Genomic DNA, 21,986 nt, shown 5'->3' with positions numbered 1-21,986 from the left:
GTGTGTGCAGCGAAACCAGTCATCGTAATGGCCGCTGGAGACGAAGATGAAATGCTTGGCAGTGACTCTGTCATCTTTCCGCCGTGCAAGCGCTCCAAGAATACAAAAAGAAATGCCAGGTTGATGATGATGGCGAATTCAAAATTTTTTAATTGAACATCAATCTCCAGAACTAAGGTACGATAAACACACGATGGACTCGACTTAATCACTCGCGTCCTTTTTGTGACTTTGTTACTGTACATCACATGTGACTGTTACTGTATTTCATCGACGACTTTATTACCGTACTGTACATTATGTGTGACTTCATTGCTTTAGTTGTGTGTTTTAATTACTGTACATCGTGCATCACTTCATTAATCTAAATGAGGCGTGACTTCGTTACTACTGTCGTATGATGGAGATGATGATGACAATGCTATTGAGTGGTTTTCACTTGCTTTTGTTCATGTGTTGCAGAGGAAAAAGTCATAGGAATACCCAATGGAGAGGAAGATGCAATGTTTGGCAATGGGTCTCTCTCTCATCACTCCACCGAACAAGTGCACCAGGACTAAAAAAAACAAACAAAAAAAAACACGCAGGTTCGTTCAAAAAAATTGGGGATCCATCCATAAGCATCTTTCATGTTTCTCTCACCTTGGTTTTCATTTCAACTCTTCCTGAATCACAATCCTGTTCTACGTTTGCTTGAAACTGCTCAAAATATTTCCTGGAGGTCAAGTCCAGCTCCCTTCTAATCAGCAGTCAATATCCTGGGTACCCATCTCACTGAGAACTTTCTCATGCCAGATAAAATTCTAGTATCCGGATCCGATTCTCGGTGAGGATGCACTGATCCATTACTGAGTCTCACCAACGTATCTGCTCATCTTCAGTCATTGGTCAAAAGCTTGTGGACCACGTCAACCTCTTCTGGTGTGGCGGCTTCGTTGGGACATCAAGATCTTGGCTCAGACTCAGTGCTGTTTCTCTCTCAAATAAATTCAGCTGCCCAGTTGTTGTTTTACAGCGGCAAATGAAGGAAGGGGCATCATCTGTCAATGTTGCCACCATGTCCTCATGGATTTCCTTTGGACCTTTCGTATGGAGTTACAATGATTGATTATTGATCTGATTTCAGACTTTTCCATTGACCGACTCATGTTGAGACTTCTGGTCCTACGAAAATAAACAAAAGTCCGTTTTAAAATAAACTAGAACTGCCAACTAGAAACTAGACAACCCCCACACACACAGGAGCCTCGACCCCCGTACATTCGCAGAGAGTGTAAACGGGCAGGGTATCAGGCAACTTGAACTTGGCAGCCTGGCCTGGCTCGTACGCCCAAACTTCATTCTTCAGACGCTGGTGACGAGGCTGCCGCTGATAATCCCCACATAATCCCAATGCAGCCTGCGTGGGAGTATAGCCACTGATCTATAGTATAGCAGGCAGCGTGGAGTCTGGCGGCGAGGATGGAACATCACGTGATCGCTCTGAGCGAATCAGCGAGCTGCTCTGGCACAGGATGAGATGTTTTATCTGTTCTGTTTTATCTGTTTATCTGTGTATCTGTGTATCTGTGTTTATCTGAGGTTTTATCTGTTTATCTGTGTATATCTGATGTTTTATCTGTTCTGTTTTATCTGTTTATCTGTGTATATCTGATGTTTTATCTGTTTATCTGTGTATCTGTGTATCTGTGTTTATCTGAGGTTTTATCTGTTCTGTTTTATCTGTTTATCTGTGTATATCTGATGTTTTATGTTTATTTATTTATTGTTTTGTTTTAGTTTTATTGTTTTATGTGTTTTATCTGTTTATCCGATGCTTTATCTGTGATTATAATGTTCCTCGCTGAAATGCGCTAAGATATATATATGAATAAAAAATATAGATCTCGTCATCGGAGGTCATTTTTCCATAGGCCATGTCCTTCCCAGGCCCAATTGCCATGTCTATGCCAAAAATCAAGTACGTGAGCCTCTCCGTTTAGGAGTCTACAGGTAACATATATATATACACACACACACACACACACACACACACACACACACACACACACGCACGAACTGTTTTATTTATATAGATAATTATGACGTCATAGGTCACGTGGTATGGGCGCCATCCTGGAAAAACCGAAAAACTTTGCTCCTCTATATCTCCGAAAGCGCTACATAGAAAAATTGAGACATGGCTCATTGTAAAGAAATCTCCATGGGGAATAAAATATGTTGATGATGATATCATAGGTGCCTCCATTATGACGTCATAATTCGACAAGTACAAAACTTCATCTGCTCAAGATGAAATTTATTGAGCGTCATCTAGGGATAAATTGGTGGAGAAAAAAATTTGATGACGTCATCGGTCATGTGGTTTCGCCGCCATATTTGTTTTAACACAAAAGCCTTAAAGAAAAAAAGACACTGAAAACACATCCTTGCGAGGGTCTGCAATCTCTGATTGCTCTTTCTAGTTTCCTTGTTGTTGGGGTCCACAAGGCCACAAGACCGGTATGGAACACTGACACGTTGGTGGGAGTGGGAGTTTGGGGAAGAATTTCATTTTATCCAAGGGTCAAAAAGTTCAATAAAGGAGAGAATGGATATTTGGCATGTGAAGACAATAAATAAACAAGGAAGATGTTGTGAAGAGCTTGCAAAAATACTTGCGAAATCCCTAAAACAAATATGGCCTTAAAAATAATTGGGGGTTGGATTCAGTGACCTAACATGCAAATGAATGAATGATCGTTTTAAGGCTATTTTCCCCGCTGGAGCGAGGGGTAGCCTTGCGGTCCCCATGACAATCATGGTTCCCTGTTTGAGGCAATGTTTTTATGGCCGGATGCCCTTCTTGACGCCAACCCTCAGTCGCCTCTTACGACACGCAGGGATACGGTGTACCTATTCTAAATCGGCATACACACCGGGATCATGTGACCGGGATTATGTGACCTAACATGCAAATCATCTTCAAATTTCAAGTCAATCGGATGAAAATTGATGATATAAAAAATTTGACAAAGTTGTTGATATTTGGCCTTTGTTGACGTTTTGACCTCAAAATGAGTAGGCTTCTCGATTATGACCGGCTCAACCATTTGGTGGAGTTTGGTGAAGATCGGTTTAAAATTGTGACCTGTCGGTGATTGACATGCAGACAAACAGACAATCACAGACCAGACCAACCAATATACTTGCTAATCATCAATTTTGCAAGTGATAAAGCTCCACAAGGTATGTCAGGAACCTCGGTAGAATAACAACAATCCATAAGTGCATTAGCAGAAGTCACTTATTAACACTTTAAGGTAACAGCTGCCCTTCCTACCCACCTGCCCCCACCCTCATCCCCGACACCTCATCTTTTTTCATACCGGCGGGAATTAGATGCACTCTCCTTTTTCCCTGTTGATGGGAGATTTCCTGTGGTGGATGATTTTCTCTGCACCATGCACCCATTACTGAGAGCAGGTCTGGATGGCAGGCTCGGTAGGGTCGGCAAACCTCCACGTCCTGAAATGAAAGCCCGGTGCATATGTGTACTTTACTTGGTAAACAGGAATTAGCAAAGTGTGGCATCAAGAATGAATGGATTAATGAATAAAAGTTGTAATTGTAATGGTTCTCTTTTTGAGGCAATGTTTTTATGGCCGGATGCCCTTCCTGACGCCAACCCTTTTAGTCGCCTCTTACGACACGCAGGGATACGGTGTACCTATTCTAAACCGAGGTACACACCGGGGTACACACCGGAAATGTGGGCAAGGGGAGATGCAGAAAATGGGGCAAAATGGAGAAGATTGTCATGGTGACCGCAAGGCTAACCCCCGCTCTTGCGGGGAAAATGGCCTTAAAACGGTCATTCATTCATTCATATTCATTCATTCAACCTTAAGGAATGTCGTGTTGACAGAAAGCACTGCAACAATAACTGTAGCAGACCAATTAGGAAAAGTTCATTCATCGTTACTGAAGTAGAAGCTATGTAGTCATCTGCAGACTTACGAGAGAGCCAACCCATTATTATTATTTTCCGAATTGATGCAACTTCTATTCCTACCTGCCGCTGCTGGGTATTCAGAAACTGGAGAACAAGTCTCGTATTAGCACTGTGGCCCCATGATGCGCCCAAGGCTGCGGTCACAAAGGACTCCTCCACTGATGGTTCTTCTGCACAAAATACACACCAAAATTAGAGAAGAGAGTACATAAAGAACAGGCGAAAAGGAAAGGGGAACACACGGCAACAAGGCCATCAGAAAGCGATCCAAATCGGTACCAAAGAAACTTCTTGTTTGCTTTTCCTGAATTTCTGACTCATCTTACTCCAATTTTTATTTATACAAGAGTCTGACCTCATTAAGGAGCTAATTGACATACAAGAGAAGGAAAGGAGAAATAATACAAAAACGAATACTCTAACAATGGCCCAGAGAGAAACAGTGGGGTAAGAATTAGTGAGTGGCGAAGGCATTGTGGAGACGTGGATGTGCAAGGGTTAGCACACGAGGTCGTGAGGGGCAGCACATTACAAAGCCTGAAGTGAGGAGAACAAGGTAATGGACACAGCGAGATGATCAGATGAATTCACACAACGGAGAATATGCGTCATGCTTGAATTGAAAGGAATGTTCCAGGTTCATGATAAATTGCTCACTTTTTTTTCAAGATCTGACAGGAGAGATTCTGCCGCAGCCTTCTGGACAAGCGGTTGAGGAATTATAATGCTGAGAGATGAATCATCTACAAAGTGTTAAAATGAATTTTCTAGTGATGTATGTGCAGGACAGGATTGTTCTCAGAAAACCACCTTGAGGGACACCTGCCTCCAGAGGTACAGCATGGCATAATATTTCATCAAACGCAACCTGGTGCGTGTAACGTCCAGGAAATTTCAACGCGAGTGGAGGAGGGAACACGAGATACCATTAGCCGACAGGAAGGAAATCAGTGCAGGATGCAGGATAGAATATAAAGTGCACACATGATACGTCGTGAGAAGAGCTTGGCCTCTTGTTTGAAATTGAGTGCATTCATTTATGAAGAAGCAATGGAACAATCAAGGGAAGCAAGGAATTTCTCTCCACCTTGGCAGAAGGGAGGTCACATGCTATCAGAGGTTTCCATTGAACGGGACAGGGTGGGTGCAGGAACAGAGATTAGAAATTGTGGCCTTGTCTATAAAGACGGTAAAGGCAGTCAACCCTAACATAAGCCATGTACATAGTGATCCCCATCTCCTATCCTTCAAGTTACTCCCATCCTTCAAGAATGGAAGAACCCATTCGGAGCACGTTCCAAAGATACAGTTGACCAACTGCCACCAAGCTTTTGTCGATGGAAAGAAGCACAGCTGCGAGTTAATGTCTCAGATGGGCCTGGTGTTGAGATCTGGTGTGATTTAGCACAAAGACATGATGGTTGCGAGCTTTATGGGGAAACGTCAGCTTCCTGTTGGTGAGGTCGGCTTTCTTGCAGGAAGGGTAAGCTATTCTTCTGGCAATTGGCTACTGCATCAATCACTGTACCAATGACGATATATATTGACAGAATAGGCAAAGGCAGGAAGGTGGTTTATTGAGAAATGTGTCGCATGCATTGTCCATACATCCAGAGAAGAAAGAGAGTGGAGCAGTTCGCTGGAGATGGAAGACTGCATGGAAGACTAATCTGCCCGATTAAAATTCCCAACAAGGCAGTGCCCTGGTGACCACCAGATAGATGGACAACTTCAAAAGTGGATGATGGAAGGAGCCATGGGGAGATGAGGAAGAACAATAAAGTTTGGAGATGTTGTAAATAACCTTTTGAAGTTCATGTAATAATTCTTCATCAGCCATTTTAGCACCCTTGGACTTTAGTCCGTTGAGCTACTGTGATTGAGTAGTGTCCGTCAGTCAGTCAGTGAGTCTGTAAACACTTCAGTCATTATCGCTTGATCCAAACACACGATTTCGATGAAACTTGGCCACAAGCTTCATATGTGATGCCTAATGAAGGTGTATTTACCGCATCAAAATCTGCGCTTAATAAGGGGATCAATGTGGGTCCAGGTTTGACCCCCCCCCCCCCCCCCAAAAAAATAGGTATTTGCTCTCTTCTCTGTTACATGTTTTGTGTTTCATCCACACCTACCAGTGATTCCCTGGTTCTACCAGGTGAGTGCAGTGGCATTGTCCCCATTTAAAAAAAAATTCAGAAGGGTATTATTGCTCTGACGTGTTACTAAAGTCTCTTGGTATAAAATTTCCAAAGTATCTACACGAGCAAGGAGCACAGGGAACGTTCTATTGCAGGCAGTCGAGTGGGAACTTCAATCACCTGTTCTTGGACAATACAGTATATAGTTCATTATGATATAATAATAATAATAATAATAATACATTTATTTTATATAGCGCTTTTCAAGAAGCCCAAAGGCGCTTTGAAAGAGTACAAAAAACAAGTGCAAAAAGACAAAAATCAATAGGTAAATAATCAAAGCAAAAGGAAGGAGAAGGAGAAGAGATAGTCAGGGGTTAAATGCTGTGGGTTAAATGTTGAATGCAGTGTTGAGCAGGTGGGTCTTGAGTGATGTTTTGAATGTGGGGAGTGAGGAGGAGTCTCTGATGGTGTGAGGTAGTGAGTTCCAGAGGGTGGGAGCAGCGATGGAGAAGGCCCTGTCCCCCCAGGATCTGAATTTGGTCCGGATGGGGGGGGGTCAGGAGGTTGGTACCAGCAGAGCGGAGGTTGCGGGTGGGAGTGTGTCTGGAGAGGAGGTCAGCCAGGTAGGATGGGGCCAGGTTATGGAGGGCTTTGTAGGTCAAGAGGAGGATTTTGTACTGGATTATCTGGGGGATGGGGAGCCAGTGAAGCTTAAAAAGGACGGGGGTGATGTGGTCACGGGTCCGGGAATGGGTGAGTAGATGGGCAGCGGAGTTCTGAATGTATTGGAGTTTATTGGTGATTATTGAGGGTGAACCATAGAGGAGGCTGTTGCAGTAGTCCAGACGGGAGGTGATGAAGGCGTGGATGAGGGTTTCTGCAGCCGTGGAGGAGAGGGATGGACGGAGACGGGCGATGTTTTTCAGGTGAAAGAAGGCTGTTTTTGTGATCTGTTTAGTGTATTTGTCGAAGGAGAGGGTTTGGTCAAAGATGATGCCAAGAATCCGGATGTGAGGGGAGGTGGATACTGGGAAACCGTCGATGTTGAGGGCAAAGTTATGGGTGGATTTGGTGAGCGTTTTTGGGCCAATGATGATTATTTCAGATTTATCATAGTTAAGTTTGAGGAAGTTGATTTGAAGCCAGGATTTTATTTCAGTGATGCAGTTTGTCAGGATAGAGTGGGTGGCGGTGGAGATGGACTTGGTGGAGATGAAAAGCTGGATGTCATCGGCGAAGCAGTGCAATTGGAGACCATGACGGCGGATTAAGTGACCAAGGGGGGACAGGTACAGGATGAAGAGGAGGGGGCCAAGAACTGAACCTTGGGGGACACCTTGGGGGAGGGGAGCAGTGGGGCATTTGCAGTTATTGATGGAGATGAACTGGCGTTTGTCAGAGAGGTATGATTTGATCCAAGAGAGGGCAGTGCCGGTAATGTTAAAGGTGGTTTCAAGTCGGGTGAGGAGGATGGTGTGATTGATGGTGTCAAAGGCGGCACTGAGGTCGAGGAGGATGAGAATGTTGAGGTTGCCGGCATCAGAGGAGAGGAGAAGGTCGTTGGTGATTTTGAGGAGAGCAGTTTCAGTACTGTGGTTGGAGCGGAATCCGGATTGGAATGTTTCATACAGGTTATTGGCAGAGAGGTGATGTTTGAGTTGAGTGGCTACAGCACGTTCCAAAACTTTTGACAGAAAGGGTAGGTTGGAGATGGGTCTGAAGTTGTTTAGGGTGTCAGGGTTTAGTCCAGGTTTTTTCAGAATGGGGGTAACAGCAGCAATTTTGAGGGATGGTGGGACAATCAATGCCTGCAGACAGGGAGGAGTTTATTGTTGCAGTGATAAGTGGAGAGAGAGCAGGAAGGGAGGCCTTGACAAAGCTGGAGGGGATGGGGTCAAGAGTGCAGGTGGCAGTTTTCATTCCTATGAGGAGTTCAGAGAGGTCAGTAGGGGAGACTGGGTAGAACTGAGACAGGGGTTGGCAGGATAAGGGGGAGCAGGTGGTTTGAGGGGGAGCGGGTGCGGTGGTGGTTAAGCTGTTGTAGATGTTGTCAATTTTGCTTTGTAAGAATGAAAGGAAGGAGATGCAGTTTTCTCCTGTGAATGACTGGGTGGTGGTGTTCAGGGGGCTGAGGAGTTTGTTTATTGAAGAGAAGAGTGCTTTTTGGTTTCCAGAGCCAGAGTGGATAATTTGAGAGTAGTAGGCGGAGCGGGCGTGGGAGAGGGCATCTTTGTAGTGCTGTAGGTGGTCCTTGTAGGCTTGGGAGTGAATTGTGAGACCTGTTTTATTGCGGAGTCTTTCAAGTTGGCGAGCACGAGTTTTCATCAGGCGGAGTTCAGGGGTAAACCAGGGAGCAGAATGGGTGAAAGAAACTGTTTTGGTTTTTATAGGCACAAGCTGGTCAAGGCAGGAGGAGAGAGTGTGGTTGTAGTAGTCAGTGAGGTCAGAAGGGGTGTGGAGGTCAACGAAGGGAGAATTGGACATTTTTTCATTTTTTCAGGTGGATGAGAATGAAGTTGGTGAAAGAGCGTTTAGCTTACGGAAGTTGATAGTGCGATAATGCCTTGGTGCTGGGGTGGGGATGTTGATGGTCATAGTGATGGCTAAATGGTCAGAGAGGGTGAGGTCGGAGCCAGAGAGATGGTGCAAAATTAATCCAGTAGAGCAGACAAGGTCCAGAATGTGCCCACGGTTATGGGTAGGAAAGTTGACATGTTGAGTGAGGTTAAAGCAGGTGAGTAAATCAGTGAAGTCAGTGGTTATTGTGGAGTCAGTGGAGTCCATGTGGATATTGAAATCACCAAGGAGGAGGATTGAGGGGGAGAGGGAACAGAGCTGGGTCAGAAAGTAGGAGAAGTCAGACAGGAATGATGGGTGTGGTTTAGGAGGGTGGTAGACGACAACCATGACTGACTGCGTGTGACCAGAGAGTTTAAAAGCCAGGTGTTCAAATGGTGGAGCAGATGAGATGGAGATGAGGCTGGTCTTGATGTCCTGTCGGTGTATTACGGCAATTTCACCACCTCGGCCCTCCGAGCGTGGTTTATTGATGTATGAATATCCATTGGGTGTAGTGAGGTTGAGTGAGAAGTAGTCCAGAGGTTGTTGCCAGGTTTCAGTGAGACAGAGAAAGTCCAGTTTATTATCCAGAATGTAGTCGTTCAGGATGAGGCTTTTGTTGTTGAGGGACCGGGTATTGAACAGAGTGAGCTTCATGTTTGTTTGTACGGTGGGGATGAACTCAGGTGATTTAGCCAGGGTTTGCAGACAGGAGGTGCGATCGTGTGCGTTGCTGTGACCAGGTGCGCTGGGACGATGAGTGGGAGTGCGCTGAGCCGACCAGAGTACGGGAATGAAGTGACCTGTTTGTAAGTAAACAAACTTACGACCAGAGCCTCTATGAATATATCTGGGTCGTCGCAGGAGTCCGTGGTATTTGATTGCAGAGATGCATGATGGAGTGGAGTAAGTGTTGAGCAGAGGTAACCTTGCAGCGGAGTACCATAGAGCCATGTCAGGCAGGAGCGAAGGGGACGAGGACAAGGCCAAGGTCGAGGAGGACGAGTAGGCCTTGCCAGTGGAAGCGGCTTGCCAGAAGCGGCGAGCAAGACAGTAAAGGCCGAAGCGGCAGACGAGCGCAGGACAGTTCGGGAGCGGGCCTGAGGCAACGGTGGAAGAGCCGGGCAGGCGAAGCCAGGAGCAGAGCCGGGACCGAGCAGAGAGCAGACCAACGGCCAAAAAGCCGCCACGACCACCAGAAAAGCAGACTATGTACAATGACCCAGTCGGAGAAGCGGCGAGCAAGAGAGTAAAGGCCGGAGCGGCAGACAAGGCGCAGGACAATCCGGGAGCGGGCCTGAGGCAACAGTGGAAGAGCCGGGCAGGCGAAGCCAGGAGCAGAGCCGGGACCGAGCAGGAAGCAGACCCAACGGCCAAAAAGCCGCCACGACCACCAGAAAAGCAGACTATGTACAATGACCCAGTCGGAGAAGCGGCGAACAGGTAACGCCAGCGTCCTCCCCAGACCGGACCGGAAGCGGCACTCCAATCATGAGATATGGCTTGAAAAACGAGATTTCATTGTTATATTTACATCCAACACCGAAGGTGGAAGGAGGTCATGTTTTCACCCCTGTCTGTTTGTCTGTGAGCAGGATATAGTTGTGAGCAACCCTAACAAAATATCTCAAAAGGTTTATGGATGGATTCGGATGTAACTTGGACAGGTTGGGTGTGTGACAATGATGAAGTGCTTAGATTTTGGTGAAGATCCAGACCTGCATCCGGATATTAGAATTTCTAGTGATTCTACTCCATTGTGAGATAGGGCCAAAAACGAACGTAGCACAATATCCCAAAAAGTTTGTGACGGATTTGGGCGAAACTAGGCGGATGAGTTGTTTGGGTGACAAGAACAAGGTGATTAGATTTTGGTTAAGCTGCGGATGCAGATCTGGCCTATCAGAGGAATACAAAAGGTAAACCGTTCAGCCTGGCACATGTATGCACTCTGAGTGCCTGTTTTATTTACACCTGTTACTCTCTTTGTGTTTCTTCTCTTCTTTCCTGTAAAAACGGTTCAGTTCTCGAGGATAATTGACCCACGTCTTTTTTTCCATCCTCCCCTTCGTTCTTTGACTTCCGATGCTTGATCCTGCTGATTCAACTCTGGGCCCATTCATTCCACAACAAAATCCCCACTCACCGCCAACCACAATTCCTTCCCTCTTTTGCTCTAAATAAGGATTAACATCAACAACGCTAGCTTCACCTCACTTCTCACTTGTCTCAACTTACTCTTCTCAGCTTTGTTGATCAAATTAATCGTTTAACTTGTCTGCCGCTGCAGACCAACGTGTCTTCACAGAAACTAGATTCCATTGTTATTTTCATGTCCTATTTCATAAAACTGCCAGAAAAAAAATGTTCACACTGGAATTAGCGACTAGCAAAACGTTAACGTTGAATGAAGCACAGAAGTAACCTTTTTGTGAACGGGTTGGAATTTTGCGTTACTTTCTTGTATTATTTCTTCCTATTTCATGGTACATGTTATGCCGACTCTTCTTCAAACAGAAACACGGTTCCTACTGAATTATTCAGTCCATACCAAATCGTGGGAAAACAAACGAGGAGTATGATGGCATTATTGTGCAGGCGACACCTAAATTCAAATTAGAAGGTGCATCTCCGTCATTTTAACCACCCAGTGGTGATCAGTCCAGGCTTGGCACTGCGGTTTGAATTGCTGTTGTACAGGTCGAAATTGGAAGAAAATAAGAAAATTACTTTGAAGCACAAAAAGTGCGGCACAAATTAAATAGCAATAAAACGTGTTGTTAACTCAGCAAAAGAACTGTAACTGACTTGAGGTGTTCTGAAACATGCAGGGCCGGATGCGCACTTGAGGTCAAGCCTTGGCGTGTTTGTTCCCACGTGGTGTATTACATGTTTGGGCGTTTTGGCAAGCGGCTTTGGGAGGTCGAGTGATAATGTATAACGAGCCGAAACCCGTGGAACATCCACGGAAGGGAGGATGTGGTGTATGGATAGAGTGTACCATTATGGGTGGCATAGGGGATTTGCTTGTCCGAGTAAGAGTGAGGAAGAAAGATGAGAATGAAGAGTGCGTATATATGGATGGCATAGGGGATTTGCTTGTCCGAGTAAGAGTTAGGAAGAAAGATGAGAATGAAGAGTGCATATATGAACAACGCTCGCCGACACCGGCACAAATGCATGCTCTGGATTGTCCACTCAGTGGATGGCTTGCTTTCGCCTTCACCTGTCCAATCAGCGGACGGCTTGCTTCGCCTTCGCCCAGCAGATGCCAATACGATGGCGTCGTAAGATGGCGTCGTATCGGCAGTTAATCGGATGCTTTTGGGCCCCAACGTCGGCTAATTCAGATTTTTCGAGTTTGGCTGTACGTCATAAACAAAGAGCGCGGTTCGTAGATCGTAAATCCATTAGTGCCGTGGGCATCGGGTCACTGGGTGCGGCGTAAAAAGGATAACAAAGTCGAGTCCTTACGCTATTATTATATAGATGATTGTAAAACTGAAACGATCGTGTCGAAAAATAGTGTGTGGCGAGGTATTGGTGTACTGTGCAATTACATCCGCCTCATGGTTACTACCCCACTCACAGGAAGTGAAAAGCGGGGTTAAGCGATTGGTTCAGTTCTGTGTGTCCATTTGTCCACAAATGTAAATTTATGATTGAGGAACAACTTAATTTCAATTGAAAAAGTTATATGTTGAACATGAATCAGAACATGAATCGGAAAATGAACCTATTGTTTCGTAGTACTTTGGCTCAGAATGGTCCCGATCGCACGTGCGCAGAGAGGAGTGAGATAAATTTTAAGTGGTGAAGCCTCTTCAATATTTGGCTCTGCTTGTCCATCCATCCCATCATAAATGAAGAAGAAGAACCTTTCTACCCCATGGTGTTAATTTTTGAGGGTTCTTAAGTGTAATTCTAAAGGGTTCTTCTAAAGGTTAATTCTACAGTGTAATTCTAAAGGTTAATTCTAAAGGGTATTTATGAAGGTTAATTGTCCCCCGTCGCACCGCGGAGCGAAAGGGGGACTATGGTTTTCCCCTCCGTCCGTGTGTGCGTGCGTCCGTGCGTGCGTGCGTCCGTGCGTGCGTAAGCGAAGGACCGAATTCTAATTTGGTGTGCAGGTGCAACCCACGTTAAAATCCAAGATGGCCGCCACCATGTATGTCTGACACCACGTATGTCTGAACCTTGTGAGCGGAATATCTTGAAAAATAAGCGAAGTACCAACTTCTAATCTGGTGTGTGGGTGTATCTAGGCATAAGGAAGAACGCTATTGAAAATTTGATTGCCACGTCATAATCCAAGATGGCCGCCATCATATATATTTCTGAACCTTGTGAGCGAAATATCGTGAAAAATAAACGAACTACTAACGTCTAATCTGGTGTGTGGGTGTATCTACGCATAAGGAAGAACGCTATTGAAAATTGGGTCGCCATGTCAAAATCCAAGATGGCCGCCGCCATTTATGTCTGAACCTTGTGAGCGGAATATCTTGAAAAATAAGCGAAGTACCAACTTCTAATCTGGTGTGTAGGTGTATCTAGGAATAAGGAAGAACGCTATTGAAAATTGGTTCGCCACGTCAAAACCCAAGATGGCCGCAATCATATATATTTCTGAACCTTGTGAGCGAAATATCGTGAAAACTAAACGAACTACTAACGTCTAATCTGGTGTGTGAGTGTATCTACGCATAAGGAAGAATGCTGTTGAAAATTGGGTCGCCACGTCAAAATCCAAGATGGCCGCCGCCATGTATGTCTGAACCTTGTGAGCGGAATATCTTGAAAAATAAGCGAAGTACCAACTTCTCCTCTGGTGTGTGGGTGTGTCTAGGCATAAGGAGGTACACTATTGAAAATTGGGTCACCACGTCAAAATCCAAGATGGCCGCCACCATATATATGTCTGAAACTTGTGAGCGAAATGTGTTGAAAAATAAACGAACTACTAACTTCTAATCTGGTGTGTGGGTGTATCTAAGCATAAGGAAGAACGCTATTGAAAATTGGGTCGCGACATCAAAATCCAAGATAGCCGCCGCCATGTATGTCTGAACATTGTGAGCGGAATATCTTGAAAAAATAAGCGAAGTACCAACTTCTAATCTGGTGTGTGGGTGTATCCAGGCATAAGGAAGAAGGCTATTGAAAATTGGGTAGCCACGTCAAAATCCAAGATGGCCGCCACCATATTTGTCTGAACCTTGTGAGTGAAATATCTTGAAAAGTAAACGAACTACTAACTTCTAATCTGGTGTGTGGGTGTATCTACGCATAAGAATGAATGAATGAATGATCGTTTTAAGGCCATTTTTCCCCGCTTGAGTGGGGGTTAGCCTTGCGGCCCCATGACAATCATGGTTCCCTGTTCGAGGCAATGTTTCTCTGGCCGGATGCCCTTCCTGACGCCAACAAGAGGAACGCTATTGAAAATTGGGTCGCCACGTCAAAATCCAAGATGGCCGCCTTGCGTCTTCCACTTTGTCAACTCACATCACTTCAACGACGGGGGACCAAGGCGTAACGCTTGTTCCAAAGGGTAATTATAAAGGTTAATTCTAAAGTGTAATTATAAAGGTTAATTCTCAAGGGTAATTCTTAAGGTTAATTCTAAAGGTTAATTCTAAAGTGTAATTCTAAAGGGTTTGATATAGTAATTCTAAAGGGTAATTCTAAAGGGTAATTCTAAAGGTTAATTCTAAAGGTCAATTCTAAAGTAATTATGAAGGCTGATTCTAAAGTGTAATTCTAAAGTGTAATTCTAAAGTGTAATTCTAAAGTTTAATTCTAAAGGGTAACTCCCAAAGGGTAATTCTAAAGGGTAATTCTAAAGGTTAATTACAAAGGGTAATTCTAAAGTGTAATTCTAAATTGTAATTCAAAAGGGTAATTCTAAAGGGTAATTCTAAAGGGTAATTCTAAAGGGTAATTCTAAAGGGTAATTATATATATTTTAAAATAACCACCTTTAGAGGCCATTTTTCCCCGCAAAGCGGGGGTTGGCCTTTTTTGGGGACCGTGGTTGTTGTTGTTTTTCGGTCCCCTTTTTGAAGCAATGTTTTACGGCCGGATGCCCTTCCTGCCGCCAACCCTTTTTGTCGCCTTTTACGACAAACAGGGAATTACCAGTGAACTGGTACTCAATTAGCCGACCTCGGAAGGATGACAGGCTAAGTCAACCCCCCTGGCATTAATTCAGCGATCGACCGGGATTCGAACCCAGGATCCTAGGATCCTAAGCCGGCACCCTAACCGCTAGCCCAATACCAGGGATCAAAGGGTAATTCTAAGGTGTAATTCTAAAGGGCAATTATAAAGGTTAATTCCAAAGGGTAATTCTAAAGAGTAATTCTAAAGGTTCATTCTAAAGTGTAATTCTAAAGTGTAATTCTAAAATGTAATTCTAAAGTGTAATTCTAAAGGGTAATTCTAAAGTGTAATTCTAAAGTGTAATTCTAAAGGGTAATTCTAAACGGTTCAATATAGTAATTCTTAAGGGTTATTCTAAAGGTTTATTACCTTCGCAAAAGCGGAAGGTTATGTTTTGATCGCTGTGTATTTATTTGTATGTCTGTGTGTGTGTATGTTAATCGCATAACTCAAAAAGTATTCAACCGAATTGCATGAAATTTGGTGGGATCATTGGTTATTATACGGGACACATTTGATTAGATTTTGGGAAACAGATTTGCTCAAATTCTGACTATTTTTAACTCGATCGTATTTCACTCAAAGTTATGAGCGACTGAAGAAGAAGATGTCCATCCAGGACGTCATCACTATAACGCGATCTCCCGCGATCATTTCAACCTCAAAAAAAATTATAATTGCAGATTTGACAATAGATGAGGCATATTAACAAACGAATGAAACAGATTTGCTCAAATTCTGACTATTTTTAACTCGATCGTATTTCACTCAAAGTTATGAGCGACTGAAGAAGAGGATGTCCATCCAAGACGTCATCACTATAACGCGATCTCCCGCAATCATTTCAACCTCAAATGAAATTCAAATTGCAGATTTGTCAATCGGGGAGGCATATTAACAGACGAATGAAACAGATTTGCTCAAATTCTGATTTTTAAAAATCGATCGCATTTCACATAAAGTTTCACATCGCATACACTCCCATGCCAAGTACAGAACAGTAGCTGCGGCGAAGGTATGCGCTCTACCGAGTGCCCGGAAATCTAGTTCTAAAGAGTAATTCTAAAGGTTAATTTCAAAGTGTAATTCTAAAGTGTAATTCTAAAGTGTAATTCTAAAGGGTAATTCTAAAGTGTAATTTTAAAGTGTAATTCTAAAGGGCAATTATAAAGGTTAATTCTAAAGTGTAATTCTAAAGGGTAGTTCTAAAGGGTAATTCTAAAGGTCAATTACAAAGGTAAATTCTAAAGGGTTTGATATAGTAATTCTAAAGGGTAATTCGAAAGTGTCCTAAAGGGTAATTATAAAGGGTTCAGAGGGTCATTCTTATGGGTTTTGTTCGTTTCTCGGCTTTGCCTATTCCACATTAAAAATGGCAAACTGAACCGCTTCCTTCGGACACGGGTGCGATATTTTTTTTCTTTTTTTTTAGCATTGTCTGCCTGTCTGGCAGTCAAACAAAATTGAAAATAATTGGAAACAGAAAATTTTGTGTTTAAGGATCTCAAAGGAAACAACAGGCACGAAGAACTAATGTAAAGTGTTAGATAAGGTGGTGTATAAGAAAGGATGTTGCCATCCTGCATCAATGGTGGTAATCTTTCGGATTTTTTTTTTTTATTACAACCTTTAAATCTTTATTTTATTTAAATTGAATTAAATACTTCAACAATGCAAAACACAAATTGCCCTTTTCCACTTTCAAAACCCTTCCATTTAGCAGTACTTGGACAAAATTTTACGGCATTTTCGATCATCTCGGCCAATCAAATTTGCCGCTTGTAGACCCCGCTTATATGCTGGTTCCTCAAGACGGCGTGGGGTAAGATGTACTGTGAACTCTCTAGTTTCTAGATGTTGCAAATGTGGAACCTGTGTGGCTCAGCCTAGCATGGAGAAAGAATCCATTATCAGGTGGAGGAGAAAAGGCATTTGTGACAATCAATGCTCATCGAGAAGAAAAAGGATGTTGCCAAATTTGCTCCGACAGTAATGAACTTTGGAAATGTGCACCAGTTTGATCTTCACCATACTGTCAAGGAAACCACGTATCTTTTATGTCAATGTTAATGTACTCAAACCCCTGCCTCACACCAATATACCACAAGACAAGAAAGATGAAGATGGGTAATTTGGTTCCATTCATATCAATATTGAGAAATTGTGATGAAAAATAGCAGAAGTGCAATAATTACTGGAAGTGTGGCACATTTATTTATCCGACTTTTTTGGGGAGAGGAAGATTAATTTCGATCATTGTGTTGCACACTGATCTCACTAAAGATAATGATGTGTCCATGTAACAAGTTTTACAATCGGAGAAACAAACCCAGAACATTAAGCATTTAATTTCTTCTGATAAAGGAAGATATCCGGTGTTGCTCACCTGTTATCTCCAAAGCAGATTTCGGGCGATCGTTAAATCTTACTGTGATCTGATTTGTCAGCAAGATCTAAAATAAGAAAAAAGAAGATAAAAATTTCATGTATTAGGCAACGGCATACAAAAGTCTATAAAAACAAACAAACCACTGATGTATTGTTAAGCATTGGTCTTTCTTTCTTTGGTATTGGTCTTTCTGGCTTCAACCTACTCCTCTCCGGCCGAGCTCCCCCTGCTCTGTCTGTGCCCTGCCCCCCAAATATTCCTGCAGGACGCACAAGATTTGCCGTCAACTCTCTTCTGGTGAAACTGCCAAAATCAACTCTTTGTCTTGATTTTGCCTTTTTCATTCCTCACCTTCACTCTCACCTTCACTCTTTCATTCCTCTTTTCTACCACCTCTGGAACAATCTCCCACACTCGCTTCAATCCCTCTCCTCCCTCCAGGTCTTTAAAACAGCTGCTCACCACCATCTCTTATCTTCCCCCATCCAAAACCTTGATCTTTTCTTCCCCCGTTAAAACACCCCAAATCCACCTCTTTCAATCCCCAACTTCTTTCCTGAAATTCCTAGTAGTGTTCATTTGCTTTATACCATGTACTCCTCCCCCCCCCCCCCCCCCAGCCCTCCCCCTTGCACAGATCTACCGACGTCCCTGTTCCCTACTGTTGTTGTGCTTGTGTTCTTCTCTCTCTCTCTCCACCTCTTGTCTCCCGCTCCCTTCATTGTATGTTTTATGTGTCTGTGCATGTTTTCATGTTCAATGTGTTAGCTCTTACACGAGCCTCGATTCTGTATACAAAAAAAAAAAGAAGCAAAGATTACAAGTAAAATAAATAAAAACAAATAAATGAGCACATTTCCAAGATTGATGACAAAAAGATCAATCTATATCTACAGCGTATAGTAATCCGCCAAGGTGTCGAGGAGGGTGGGGAAGGGGGTCCAAGGGTGGAGCTAAAGGTTTTTCCTTGACAACCCCCACCCCATCCTTTGAAATCCTCATCGTTCATACACTCAAAGCCACGAAGGTGTTATTTGAGTGAGTGGACCCAAAGAGATGTAAATCACTCTGTGACAAGACTTGACTAGATGGAGGGTGATACCAAACTGCCCAACCCATCTCTCGTACAGTATAGCATTGTACACATTTACTGTGTGAGACAAAGCATTATCATGGCAATAACATTACATACCGAGACAGTATACCACTGACCATCCCATTTCACCATGGAGCTAATCAATGGCCGTTTTACCACGTTCACGGAGTCTTTCCTGCATGATTTTAACTATTGAGGTCCTGACACGCGATATATTGCCCGAAACAACTAGACTGATGGTTAAGCTTGAATTTTTTTGAGTGATAGGAACCAATATCTCCACTCTATGCGAGAGAAATCACGATATCCCTCCCTATCGTCGAACTCCAGGAGCTACGTTGCATTGGCCGGACGAGGTACCTTTTGCTCAAACATTGAACTCCTTTGATAAACTACCTCGTACCAACCTTAATCGATTTCCAGGGATAATTCATTATTTTTTCCACATTTCTGTTTCTGACATCAAGTTCTGCAACTGACAATTTTATAGTCTGGCCACAAATCACACCCAGACAAAACAGCTGTCTGCTTCCTTTCTGGTCTTGCACCCCCTACTCTTTTCATACTTTTTCCACCCCCCTCTACCCACAGGTTTCTCCAGGGCACACATGGTCCGCCATCAATCCCCTTCTGGTGAAACTACCTAAAACCAGGATCACTGCTCACCTTCAATTATTTGTTCCTCTTTTTTCCCACCTGAGGAATCAACTTCCACATCCTCTGCAATCTCATTGTTCCCTCTAAATCTTCAAGACAGCTGTTCACCACCATCTCAGATCGTCCCCCATCTAAAACCATGATCTTTTCTTCCCTCGTTAACCACACCCCAATCCCTCCTCCTAAGTTTCCAGTTTTAACTCCTTGGAGTTTCCTTCTCCATACATGCGTTTTGCATCCGGATCCCTTCAGTGTGCTAAGTCTTACACAAGCCTCGACTGTATAACATAAAATAAATAAAGATTTAAAAAAAAAAAAAAAAAATAGACAATAAAATAACATAAATAACACCAACAGGTCAACCTTAAGTTTCAATAGGATATGGTATATAGCATTAGTTAGGTATGGGGCAACATCACAGATCGAAATATCACAATGTTTTACCTGTCCATTATATGTTGTGTGCTGAACTCCCTGTACAAATGTACTCTGCCTGTCATTTCAAGGAGTCTTTCCTGACAGGCAAAGTACTCGGAATAGCGTTTCTGAGCAATCTCCATCAACCTATGACATAAAAAGGTAAAACCTGTGTGTTTAAAGGCAAAACGCAAGCAAATCTCTGGGTGACAATTTACCAAATCAGACATGTCAGTATTAAGGATTGATAAGAAAAAAACAAGGCGAGAAAAAAAGGAAATATCTATGTATGACACTGTATACAGTCGTGGAGTCGTCTGAATCCATCGGTGGAGAGCATCATCAAAAAACAACAACTGCAATGGGCTGATTACCTCTTAAGAATGAGCGATTTAAGGATCCCGAAACAGTTATTTTATGGGGAACTGCCTGTGGGAAAACGTGGCATTGGGAAACCTAGAAAGCACGCCAAGGATTGTCCAAACGCGACACGAAAAAGCTGCGATATTGACCCGGCCAAGTGGGAACATCAGACCACAGATCGCTCGTTTTGGAGAAGGATTGTCAACAAAGGCATCAGAAATTTTGAGAAAGTGAGATGTGAGCGTATCCACCAGGCTCGCTTGAGGAGAAAGAATCCAGACCAAGCGGCATCAACCAGATTCCAGTGCGACATGTGAGGGAGACCGTGCGCAACTGCGGCTGTGGCCTCGCTGCGCATTCTCGTGCTTACCACAGGACATGATAATCCAACAGTCTTCGTCGGACTCGACGTGACTTCCATCATCATCATACAGCCATGGCCAAAAATATTGGAACCCTTGCACTTTGCTCAAAGAATGCACCATTTCTTCCAGAAAATTATTGAAATTTAAAAAATCTTTTGGTATTCGCAAATGTATTTCTATGGTTTGCAGTGGAACAAAAAAAAGCTGAAAAATTTGTTAAATCTTAGATTATTCCACACAGAAATCCTAAAATGGCCCGGACAATATTATTGGCACCTTTTAGAAGTTGTTAGAAATAATTAAGTGTGTGGTATAAACAGGAGGTCGCCACTCCTCTCTGTCTCTCTGCTGACCGTTGGGGAATTCACCCTCTTCTGCCCGTGCTGTTGGAGTCAACTGGACTCTCATCCACCAGATGTGCAGAGCCATCTGCCATTTGAGCCACATGACTATGGACCGTTACCCTGGGAAGGGGGGCTGACAGGTACTACACCTTGCCCACAGGTGACCTAGGATTATGCAAGGCAGGGGCATCCATCTCCCTGAGGTATCAGAAGACACCCGCATGCCCAATGTTTGCAGTGGAACAAAACAAAAAAAAGCTGAACACATTACTAAATCTTACATTATTCCACACAGAAATCCTAAAATGGCCCGGACAATATTATACAACCTTTTAGAAGTTGTTAGAAATAATTACATTTCATAACCTCCTTGGACGTGGCCGCAAGAGAAAACTTGATCGAAGATTGCAGCGAAGGATTGTTCGACTGGTGTAGAATGCACCTGGATCAACTGTCAAACAGATTGAAGCTGACCTTCATACACAAGGTATGACAGTTTCAACTCGCACCATCCGCAAGGCATTTTGGAGGGCAATGTTCAACCCAGTGGCGGAAAGCTGGGTCTCCGTCAAAGGTCAAGGGTCTTGCAGCAGGACAATGACCCCAAACACACTTCAAAAAGCACCCAGGAATGGTTCAAGACAAAACGCTGGACTGTACTGAAGTGGCCAGCAATGAGTCCAGATCGAAATCCCATTGAACACCTGTGGGAGATCTGAAAACAGCAGTTGGGAGAAGGCACCCTTCAAATCTGGGAGAGCTGGAGCAGTTTGCACACGAAGAGTGGGCCAAACTGCCAGTAGGGAGGTGGAGGAAGCTCATTCATGGCTATAGGAAGTGCTTGACTGCAGTTATTTTGTCCAAAGTCTGTGCTAGCAAATATTAAGTCGAGGGCATAAATAATTTTGTCAATGCCATTTCTTTTTAATTTTCTTATTTAAAAGGATATATTAAGTTCTGAATCAAAAACAAAGGGTCTGTAATATTAACAGTGAAATAAAGAATTGTGGAGACCAAATAATTTTGTCAATTTCAACTTATTTTTAGAGAAAATTGTGAGTTATTTGAAAGAAGTGCAAGGGTGCCAATATTTTTAGCCATGACTGTATAAGAGTGAGTTGTGTGTACGAGTGTGTGTGTGTTCGAGTGTCTGTGTGTGTACGAGTGTCTGTGTGCGTACGAGTGTCTGTGTGCGTACGAGTCTGTGTGCGTACGAGTGTCTGTGTGCGTACGAGTGTCTGTGTGCGTACGAGTGTCTGTGTGCGTACGAGTGTCTGTGTGCGTACGAGTATCTGTGTGCGTACGAGTGTCTGTGTGCGTACGAGTGTCTGTGTGCGTACGAGTGTCTGTGTGCGTACGAGTGTCTGTGTGCATACGAGTGTCTGTGTGCGTACGAGTGTCTGTGTGCGTACGAGTGTCTGTGTGCGTACGAGTGTCTGTGTGCGTACGAGTGTCTGTGTGCGTACGAGTGTCTGTGTGCGTACGAGTGTCTG

The 21,986-nt window shown here is 43.6% G+C and overlaps 1 pseudogene across 1 annotated transcript in view; it reads right to left on the bottom strand.

The window, feature by feature from the left end:
- Positions 1-316: 316 nt before the first annotated feature.
- Positions 317-21,986, bottom strand: part of LOC144891867 (DNA repair protein RAD51 homolog 2-like) — a 41,812-nt pseudogene continuing 20,142 nt past the window's right edge. The window contains exons 5-9 of the transcript XR_013623273.1: positions 19,449-19,568; positions 17,249-17,315; positions 4,055-4,164; positions 3,369-3,507; positions 317-556 (exon numbers count right to left, since the gene is read on the bottom strand). The product of XR_013623273.1 is annotated as a DNA repair protein RAD51 homolog 2-like (transcript). The remainder of the gene's footprint in view (positions 557-3,368; positions 3,508-4,054; positions 4,165-17,248; positions 17,316-19,448; positions 19,569-21,986) is intronic.

This window comes from Myxine glutinosa, chromosome 4 (assembly GCF_964187855.1).
Source record: "Myxine glutinosa chromosome 4, kmMyxGlut1.1, whole genome shotgun sequence".
Classification (NCBI taxonomy): domain Eukaryota; kingdom Metazoa; phylum Chordata; class Myxini; order Myxiniformes; family Myxinidae; genus Myxine; species Myxine glutinosa.
This window is presented reverse-complemented; position numbering and strand designations above follow the sequence as displayed.